The following is a 10,971-nucleotide window of genomic DNA, read 5'->3' as shown; positions in this document are numbered from 1 at the left end:
TTATAATATAAAGGGTAAATTATGCAAATGGTCCCCGTAGTTTACACGATATGTCAAATTAGTCCCTGTTATTTTAATTTGCTCGATGTTGTTCCTTAATTTTATAGATTCTGACATATTGGTCCAATAAATAACGGCCATTAGGTTTGGTGGACGGCAAGTTGTCACATGTTCAAACGATATGTCAATTTGATCCATATAGTTTACACGATGTGTCAATTTAGTTCCTGAAAAAATTGAGCAAATTATGACAAATCGTGTAAACTATAGGGACCAAATTGATATATCGTTTGAGTTTCTGTTCACCAAACTTAATAGCAAATATTTACTGGACCAATATGACACAATTCGTTAAATTAAGGGATAAAATTGAACAAATTAAAATAATAGGGACCAAATTGACACGTCGTGTAAATTATAGGAACCATTTACATAATTTACCCTAATATAAAACTAACAAATTTGGGCCCTTATTTTGGGTCAAAATTTGGGGCCCTAGGCACAGGGCTTAGGGCTCTTTTAGCAAAGAGGTTAAAATAACTACATTTTGACTTTTAACATTTTTTTTGAGTGATATTATCTCTTTATTTTTTTTAATATTTTTAAAAATAAGTCAAAAAATTAACTTTAAACCTACTCCCTAAAACAGCCCTGGTGGCCTTAGCCGAGGGCAGCCCTCTGTCAGCTAATTCTCTAAAAAACATTGAAAAATGATTTAGACCTCTAAAAAGAGAGCTCTAATGGAGCATTAATTTGTCTTTTTCTTTCCCATATTTTGTCTTTTACCTCACTGGTTTTTTATTTTATATATATATATATATATATATATATATATATATATATATATGTGGCCAGCTCATTAGAGTTGCTACAGTGCAGCTCTAATTAGAGCTCTGCAGCACTGCTGAAAAAACATTATGCTATGAATTGTTTATTTATATATTTATTATTTTGTCAATATGTGTTTGTTCAATTTTATACTCATTTTATAAATCGAGTGATGTATAAATAAAAAAAATAATTAATTGATAATTAAATATTATTTAATTATCAATCAATCATTTTTTATAATATTATTGAATTTAAAAAGTGAGTTTAATTTTTTGAGCATGAATAATGATGTTCAATTTTTTTAATTGTAGAGGATCAATGGCACAAAATCTATTCGCCCAGGCTTTCGTTTTGACATCAGCGACCTTCGCAGCTGCTTTGTACAATCTCATCCCTGCCTGCACCTTCATTTTGCCCGTCTTTTTCTGGTACTCTCTCTCTCTCTCTCTGTCTCTCTCTCTCTCTCTATATATATATTAGTGTATGCCCGTACCTAAAAACACAGTGTAAATAATATTGGAATCAAAATATAGTTGTAATTTATATGTATCATGTTAAAATTTGTGGAGTCCATAGCATTTTTTGATTCTTGTTAAAGAATTTTTAACAATTTTATTTGTGTGACACGCCCTATAGAACTCAATTAAAAATAACAGCTTTCCCTAGCTTTAATGCAAATTAAGGAATAGACATATAAAATTTATAATGTTCAGTAATATTGCAAATCAAAATAGTAAAATGTAAAGTAAAAAAAATATAAATCTATAACTCGTGCCTAAAGGCATTCTCAATATTTTTTTTGGTACCTCACACTCTACAAAACTCGATTAAAATAAATCAATTCAAAATGACAACAATTTCATTGCACTATAAAACTCAATTAAAATAAATCAATTCAGAATGACAACAATTTAACTGCGCTATTGAACTCAATTATAACAAATCAATTCAAAATGACATACTTCACGCATAAGAGGAATGGTGAATGAATATTTTGGTAAAAAAAATAATCATTATAGCTTATTAAAAACAAATAAACTTATTATCCAGTCAAGAATGAAAGAGCAACCATTAATACACATAAAAAAAGCAATACAACCACAACATTTCTAATGCTGATTAGTCACCTGTAACAAAATCACTCTAACATTTGAATTCGATTTTAAAAAATCAACTAAAAGAAATCATAACAAAAAAACTCATACAAAATATTTATGAGAAACCACTACAACAAATTTGAGATTTAAAAATGAAACAAATTTGTCCCAAAATGTATATATTTCGTCACCCAAACTAATTACAATGAAAAATTTTCGTCACCCGTTTTGTCGCCAAAGCCTCGTCGCTAAAGGATCTTAGAGACGAAAAAACAATTTTGTCATTTGAAAATGATAAATTTGTGATGAATTTTTTTGTCTCCAATACGCTCTGTTGGGAACATTCTTGTAAGTAATTAGCGACAAAATATTTTGTCATTAAAGGAAGAAATTAGAGACAAAAGTATTTTCTCATAAATATAAGAAATAGAGACGAAATAATTTTGTCACGTTTAATATAAACGAAGACGAAATTTTTTTGTCAAAGAAGTTGCCAATAGAGACAAAAACAAATTCATCATTAAAAATGATAAATTTGTGACGAATTTTTTTGTCTCCAATACACTCTGTTGGGAACATACTTATAAGTAATTAGCGACAAAATATTTTATCATTAAAGGAAGAAATTAGAGACAAAAGTATTTTGTCATAAATATAAGAAATAGAGACGAAATAATTTTGTCACGTTTAATATAAACGAAGATGAAAATTTTTTGTCAAAGAAGCTACCAATAGAGACAAAAACAAATTCATCATTAAAAATGATAAATTTGTGACGAATTTTTTTGTCTCCAATATGCTCTGTTGGGAACATTCTTGTAAGTAATTGGCGACAAAATATTTTGTCATTAAAGGAAGAAATTAGAGACAAAAGTATTGTCATAAATATAAGAAATAGAGACAAAATAATTTTGTCACGTTTAATATAAACGAAGACGAATTTTTTTTTTCAAAGAAGCTACCAATAGAGACAAAAACAAATTCATCATTAAAAATGATAAATTTGTGGCGAATTTTTTTGTCTCCAATACACTCTGTTGGGAACATACTTGTAAGTAATTAACGACAAAATATTTTGTCATTAAAGGAAGAAATTAGAGACAAAAGTATTTTGTCATAAATATAAGAAATAGAGACGAAGTAATTTTGTCACATTTAATATAAACGAAGATGAATTTTTTTTGTCAAAGACGCTACCAATAGAGACAAAAACAAATTCATCATTAAAAATGATAAATTTGTGACGAATTTTTTTGTGTCCAATACACTCTGTTGGGAACATACTTGTAAGTGTGGAGAAGTGGTTTGGAAATACTCTTCTGATCTTGGAGGACGCTCGTGATCCTCAGCTAGCCACCTAAAAAGGAATGAACACTCCAGTCGGGGGTGTCGGAATTAGCACTCTGACGGGTAAGTCAGTGAATACTCTCTGGATTGCTTATGTCTTAAGTTAAGCATACTAATTCTCACATACCTTTCTATTTGATTGAAGATCCTGTATTTATAGTATTCGCTTTGGGCCTGGCCCATCCCTGATCCTTTACATGTACTTCTACTTGGCCTTTGTTCTACTGGTTGGAATGCTGGCTATTTTATTCGGCTCTTCAATTGACTTGGGTCGATGCCGAATAGATGTTATGTTCTTGACTGGACTGGTCCATGTCTCTAGTGATCCAAGGAAATTCAGCTCCCACAATTGCCCCCCAAACACTCCACTAGCATCAGTTAGTCAGTGTGTTTGGCTTCTAGCCTAGGAAGTCAAACGTTCGGCGGTTAATCCTTTTCCCAATACGTGTCAGAACGCGTACACGCTTTTTGGTCATTGTAACGATTTCCCGCCCCTTCGTACACTGCTTCCATTTAATGTAATTTGAAATTGTCTCTTCGAATGTATGTTCTGAATACTTAAAGATATCTGGCTTGCCTTCTAGTGCAACTCTTTCACTTCGTTGCTTCTGCAACTCCTTGTTTCTCGTTTTTCCCTTCGTCTCCTGTAAGTTTATTCTCCTTCGTTTTTGATCCCGCTTCCTTGTTTGCTTTTAGTTTTCCATAATCCTTGGGCTAGCCAAAATGGCAAAACATCTAAAGGAGCTCCTTTTAGCGGATTGAATCTCCGGCTTTCGACGCCATTTTTCCATCCCCGACGACGTCCATCTGTCAATTTTGGCAGACAACACCACTAATATGGAGAGGGATGACGAGAGCACAATCGTCTTTCCTCTCCTATCAATTGTTGAGGCGAAGTCCGCTTTCCCCTTTACCCATTTTTGAAGGCCGTTCTTCGATACTGGGGTCTAATCCCTTCCTAGCCCAACGTGAATTTCTTTCGTATCATAATAGGAATTGTAGAGCTAAATCGGCGTCTTAGGATTAATTTAGGTATACCCGCCATTCGGCACTGTTATGTCCTAGCCAAATCTACTGGCCAGCTACGATGCTACTTTCTTAGAGCCAAGGATACTGATCATCACTTAGTGACCATGCTTGCCAGCTCTGGCAAGCGCGTCGATGACGTGATGGTCATTGTCCGCGGCAATTAGGAATTCAGCGAAGGTGAAGATCACCTAAACCCTGTGCCAAGGCAAAAAGGCGAACCAGGTGGCCGATTATATCACTTTTGTTTCTGTTATTTCCATATTTGTACTCGGCACTATATACATCTAATCGTTTTGTTTATGCAGGTAGCGACTTGAAGAGAGTGTTAGTTTCAGATGACGACGTTGTGCTTGCAGAAATCAAAACCGCGCTACAGTTTGTCGGCCGTCCAAACCTTCAGAAGTAAGGGAGGGCGGCCCACATTCTCCTACGGTACGAGCTGACTTACACGAGATTCTCGGCGACAGATAACATTCTGATCCCGCGAGGCAACAACCATCTTACAGCCCTCATCTTCCCCAGCTTAAAAAACTTGAGATAGATTGGTTTAGAATCATCCGATTCTGAACACGTAAAAGAACAAGTGGCCGAACCGATCGCCGAGGATCCGGACCAATTGGCAGCAGAGGTTGACGAAGCAATTAAGTCGGCCTTTAAAGAAGTCGGACTGAACCCGTCTGACCCTCCGTCCACATCAGGCTGAGGGGACGCCTTTGAAGATATTTTTACAAATTTGGAAGACCTTCCCGGCGCTTGTTCTGAGGGTATGGCTGGGGAAAGTCTCACGCAGATGGCGCGAAAGAGAAATGTCGAACGCATGGCCGCTCGACGAAAAGCCGAGGCCACCCGTTCTGGACCTGCCCCAACTGAATCTTGTGAACCCATTATCGTAGAAGAAATGGCTCACGTTGACGTGGCCGAGATGGAAAAGGCAGCCAATCGGCCGAATCCAAAAAAATGGCCGATTTCTGAAGATCGGGGAGAGAAACGTGCCGCCGAGGGCGAGGCCGGCTCTAAGGAGAACCCTGTTGATAAACGACCATTCTTAGAGGAGTCGGATGTGGTTGTTCCTTTCGTTGTTCAACCAAAGATAAAAAACACGCCGATCTTCTCCGAAGCGTCGACCTTGAAGGATCTCGCTGTGGCGTTGAGCTTGGCCGCCTCGGTCTCGTTGCCGGCTAACAAGGCAACCTTTCGGACGGAGTCGAATTTGGTAGCAATAGCGTTAGCTGCCCAGTCGGCCCTCCTGGTATGTGACTTCATCCTAACTCCTTGTTTTGGTTTTGTTTGCAAATGGTATTCCTTGGTATGTGACGATCCCAACTTGTTTTGCAGACGGTCGGAAGGATCGCCGAATTAGGTCGCCGCCAGCATGATGCCGTTGAAAGGATTGGCTGTTTACAGTCGAAAGTCAAGGATCAGAGGAGCAAGGCCGAGTTTGAGGCGATGAGAGCCACAATGAAAAGTATGCGGGCCGAAGCTGAGAAGCAAAGGGCGCGAACTGTTGACCAGCTCAGATCAGAAGCCGAGGAGAGGGCAAATGTGAGTGAGGAATCGCTCAAGTTAGCCAACGAGGCGCTTGCCAAGCTGGAGACCGAATTGGCAGAGTCGAAAGCGGTGAAGGAAAAAGTCGACTCCAAGGCTTCTGAAGTATCTGCAGCTGGAAAGAGCGCCGCTTTTGAAAACTATGTAGAAGAGGTCCCCAAATTCGAGAATCGGGGATTCAAACATGGCTGGCTCAAAGCCCTTGCTGCCGCTGGAGTGACATTGGACATGTCGATTCCATACGAGCAAGTGGACGTTGAGCCGCTTAAGTTTGATCACGAGGATTGATTTGGGGATCGCTTTAGTTTTGTTAGGTATTTTCAATGTATCTTTTTGTAATCATGTTTTGTTTTCTTAGTAAACATCTATTTACTTGGGGCAATGTTCATGTATAAAATGATGACTATCTGTAATCACTTTATGAATGAAAATTTCTCTCGCCTTGCATTATTTCCTGTACTTAATTGTTGTTATCAATGGAGATTACTGTTTTGCCTTATCTACTTTGGGTAAAAACTACTTTAGTCTATCGCACGGTAGATAAACGTTTATGTATACTTGCCGATTAGGTATTTAAGGGTTAATAAATGTGATCAGATTAATAAACGTGATCTTGCCGAATATTATTTGTTCGGGCTTAGGTATTTGGCCGATCAGATTAATAAATCTGCCCTTGCCCCAGCCAATGTATGAACTCCGAAAGCCGAATAGCACTAGTTCATGGAGTGGCTGCGGCACAAATCGATCGGCATTAGGTTTAGGTATTTGGCCGATCAGATTAATAAATCTGCCCTTACCCCAGCCAATATATGAACTCCGAAAGCTGAATAGCACTAGTTCGTGGAGTGGCTGCGGCACAAATCGATCGGCATTAGGCTTAGGTATTTGGCCGATCAGATTAATAAATCTTCCCTTGCCCCAGCCAATGGATGAATTTCGAAAGCCGAATAGAAATTCAGGATTAGAATGAATTAATAATGCTGAATATTGGTGGTTGCTGGAGTGCGCACATTGATGATGTCGTCTCGAGAGTGGGGTGCACTCCTAAATGATTAAAAAGGGGTTGAGCAATTCCTTCTGAGTCTCATAAAGCGACTCGATTCTGCTTGTCTTTCGTGGCCGAAAAAGCTTGAATGTCAACTAGACTTTTCTTTAATAGTAAAGGAGAGGGCAGGACGCTGGAGGAGCTGGACTCAACAATGAATCGAAGTGGCGAACCTCCCTGTACGGGGGGTAGGGCATCTGCAGAACACGAAAGGCGCCACTGTCTGCGTTGACGAAGTAGGTCACCAAGGAAGGAGAAGCGCCAGCGGGGGAGCTCCTTTTGTTTGTGAAGTGAGGCCAGTGGGCCACCACGCCCATTGAGCTTTTTAGTTTTCGTTGGGAATAGACCGATGACAGAGGCAGATTCTATCATTCGAGACCCGAACGTGGCGGTCGAGTTTGCACGACAGATCTTTTCGCCAGAAGTCCAGCAGTTGATGGTTGGTCGACCTGACTTCGAGGTGTTTCGAGAGGGAGTTCATGGGGCGGTGAAAGGGCTGTACACCGCCTACGAAATCGGCATGCACCTTCGTGTTGCCCGATGAGAAATAGAGAAGAAGGACGAACGTATTCGAAGCTTAGAAGCTCGCACGGAAGCGGCTGAGCGCGAGCTAAGGAAAGTCAAGGCTGCTCAGACACAACCAGCCAGACAGGCTAACCCAATCGTGGAAGAAAGGGTAACCTAACGGCTTATCAGTATTGCACATGTTGATCGTGATACGGTGAGCATGTTCGCAATGGAGTCCGCGAAGGGCAGGGCCTGAAAAAGGCTTCCATGAAGGCCGAAATGTAGGGATACAGAAAACCAGGGAAAAGCTTGCTGAGGAAGTTTGCCGATATGAAAATCGTGGATTTAAGCATGGTTGGATCAAGGCACTTCAAGCCGAGGAAGCTCTCCGAGCAGCGGGCGTTGATTCGGCGTTGCCGCTGTACCAACGTGAGAACTTCCCCTTCTCCGCTTTCGAAATCGAGAAGAGTGGCGACGAGGGAGACGCCGAACAAAAATAGACATTGTAATGCTCAAACGCAGATTGCGTGCAAGATTATGTAATTATTGTCTAATTGAATAAAATGTTTTATTTTAAATGTTTGTATTTCATTCTGAATTTTTACATGCTTAATTAAGCATCTCATTTTGAATGTTATGTTTGTATCTTATTTCGAATTTGTATCTCATTTTTACATGCTTAATTAAGCATCTCAATGTGAAAAATGTTTTGTTTTGTTCATGCGGTTGGGCCGGCCCAAGTTAACTAAGCATTTCATTTTGAGTGTTTGTATGCTTTGATGTGTAAATGGTTTCTGCCGGCTCAACTTAACGGAGCATCTCACTTTGATGCGTAAATGTTTTGTTTTGTATGCTTTAACCCCCGTCGTGAAGGGCACTCCGAATTCGGAATATTATTCGGCCCATGAACGTTATGCACATAGGACATTTTTTGGCCAGCCGAATCCGGAGGCTTTATTGGCCAAAGGCATCATGCGCTGATGGCGCTCCGAATCCGAAGACTTTATTGGCCCAAAGATGTCCTGCGCCGATGAGGCTTCGAATCTAGAGACTTTATTTGGCTAATCGTGATATCCACGAAGGGCGCTCCGAATCTGAAGGCTTTATTGGCCCAAAGACGTCATGTACCGATGAGGCTCCGAATCTGGAGACTATTTAGCAAATCATGATATCCACGAAGGGCACTCCGAATCCGGAGACTTTATCGGCCCAAAGACGTCTTGTGCCAATGGGGCTCCGAATCCGGAGACTTTATTTGGCCAATCGTGATATCTATGAAGGGCACTCCAAATTCGGAGGTTTTATCGGCCCAAAGATGTCATGCGCCGATGGGGCTCCGAATCTGGAGACTATTTGGCCAATCGTGATATCCACGAAGGGCGCTCCGAATCCGGAGGCTTTATCGGCCCAAAGATGTCATGCGCCGATGGGGCTCTGAATCCGGAAACTTTATTTGGCCAATCATGATATCCACAAAGGGCGCTCCGAATATGGAGGCTTTATCGGCCCAAAGAAGTCATGTGCCGATGGGGCTTCGAATGCGGAGACTTTATTTGGCCAATCGTGATATCCACGAAGGGCGCTCTGAATCCGGAGGCTTTAATCGGAACACTTTTGAACTGGATTTCGCAGTAAATAAACAGGAATCTTTACATTACAAAACTGGAATGTGTACATGGTGAGCCATTCAGAACTAGTATCATTTCCCATAGGTCGGGTTTAATGATAGAATTTGCGCAAGTGCGTTGAATTCCAAGGTCGTGACAGACTCCTTCCAGACATGTCTTTGAGCCGATACGCCCCTACGCCCACGATCGAATCGACCTGATAGGGGTCGTACTAGTTAGGACCCAATTTTCCATTAGCTGATTTCCTGTTAGCTGGGAGTACTTTCTTCAGAACCAACTCTTCTAGTGTGTAGTGGCACGGCTGAACACGTTGATTATACGACTTAACAAACTGCTGCTGATACTGCGCCATGGATGCAAGGGCACGGTCTCTTCGTTCTTCAATCAGAATCGAATCCAAGGCCAGCATCATGTCGTTTTGGCCCATATCAAAAACTTTCGATTTCAAGGTTGGGAGGTCGATCTCCAAGGGTATGATTGCCTGGGTTCCAAATCATAGAGCAAACGGCGTTTTCCCCAGTAGATCACCTCGGCGTAGTTCGATGAGCCCACAACACACTCGGCAATTCTTCAACCTATTTGCCTTTAGCTTTCTCCAGACTTTTCTTGATGTTGTCTAAGATGGATTTGTTAGAGGCTTCGGCTTAACCATTGCTTTGAGGATAAGCCGGCGTGGAAAAGTTAGGCCGGATACCATACTTGCTGCACAACTCTCGGTAGACGCCACAATCAAACTTGGTGCAGTTGTCTGAAATGAGTGCTCTTGGAATGCCGAATCGTGTTATAATATTTCTCCAACTGAAATGCTTCACATCTGTATCTCGAATGTGCATTAGTGCCTTTGCTTCTACCCATTTCGTAAAATAATCTGTCGCGACAATCAAAAATCGCTTGTTACCCGGGGCACAAGGCAGTGGTTCGACGATGTCAAGTCCCCATTGTGTGAATGACCAAGGACTAGTTATGGAGCTTAACTCTTCAGTAGGCAGGTGGGTCAAAGGAGAGAACTTCTGGCACTGTTCACACTTTTTCATGTAACATTCGGCATCGGCTCTCATTGTCGGCTAGTAATACCCCTGTGTCACGGCTCGATGAGCCAAAGAGCGCCTGCCAGAATGGACGCCACAACTGCCTTCATATATTTCAGTTAGAAGCTCTTCGACTTTGTCTAGGTGCACGCATTCCAAGTATGGACCAGAAAGAGATTTTTTGTAAAACTTTCCTTGCGGATCCAAGTAGTGTTGCAGGGCTTTGTTTCGTAGCTTGTGCATTTTTTTCTTGTCCACTGGGAGTTGTTCAGAAGACAGGAATGCAGCAATGGAATCCATCCAACTCGGTCCAAATTCTATAACATTGACCTGGACTTCCTCCGAACGGCCAATGCTCGGCTCCGGGATGAAACCTACTTCGATGGTCTGTTTAATTTCTAAGTTAATAGCGGAGGCTAAGCAAGCCAGGGCATCTGCATGTGTGTTCTGATCATGTGTTATCTGATTCAATTCATGATGGTCAAATTTTGCTAGTAAGGAGTTAACTGTTTTCATGTAAGCCGCTATACGGTCATTTCTTGCCGCGTACTCCCCCTTTAGCTGATTGATCACCAGTTTTGAATCACAAAATACAAGCAAACACTGAGCACCCAGAAGATGTGCATTACACAAACCGGTTAGAAAGGCTTCGTATTTGGCTTCGTTATTTGATGCTTCGAAGTCGAGCTTGATGGCGTGCTCAATTATTGCGCCATCGGGAGCTATGATTACTACTTTGGCTCCACTGCCCCGTTGATTGGATGATCCATCACAGTACAACTGCCAAATGTCCCCAACATAAATTCTCCAGTCTGGCTTAGGTTGAATTTCATCAGACTTGAAGTCGGTAAGACCCCCTGTAACTTCGGCAACAAAGTCGGCAAGCACTTGTCCCTTGATTGAGGTTCTAGGTA

This window comes from Camellia sinensis, chromosome 2, assembly GCF_055761805.1.
Source record: "Camellia sinensis isolate YWXY chromosome 2, ASM5576180v1, whole genome shotgun sequence".
Taxonomy (NCBI): Eukaryota; Viridiplantae; Streptophyta; class Magnoliopsida; order Ericales; family Theaceae; genus Camellia; species Camellia sinensis.
Note: the sequence above shows the minus strand (reverse complement) of the source record.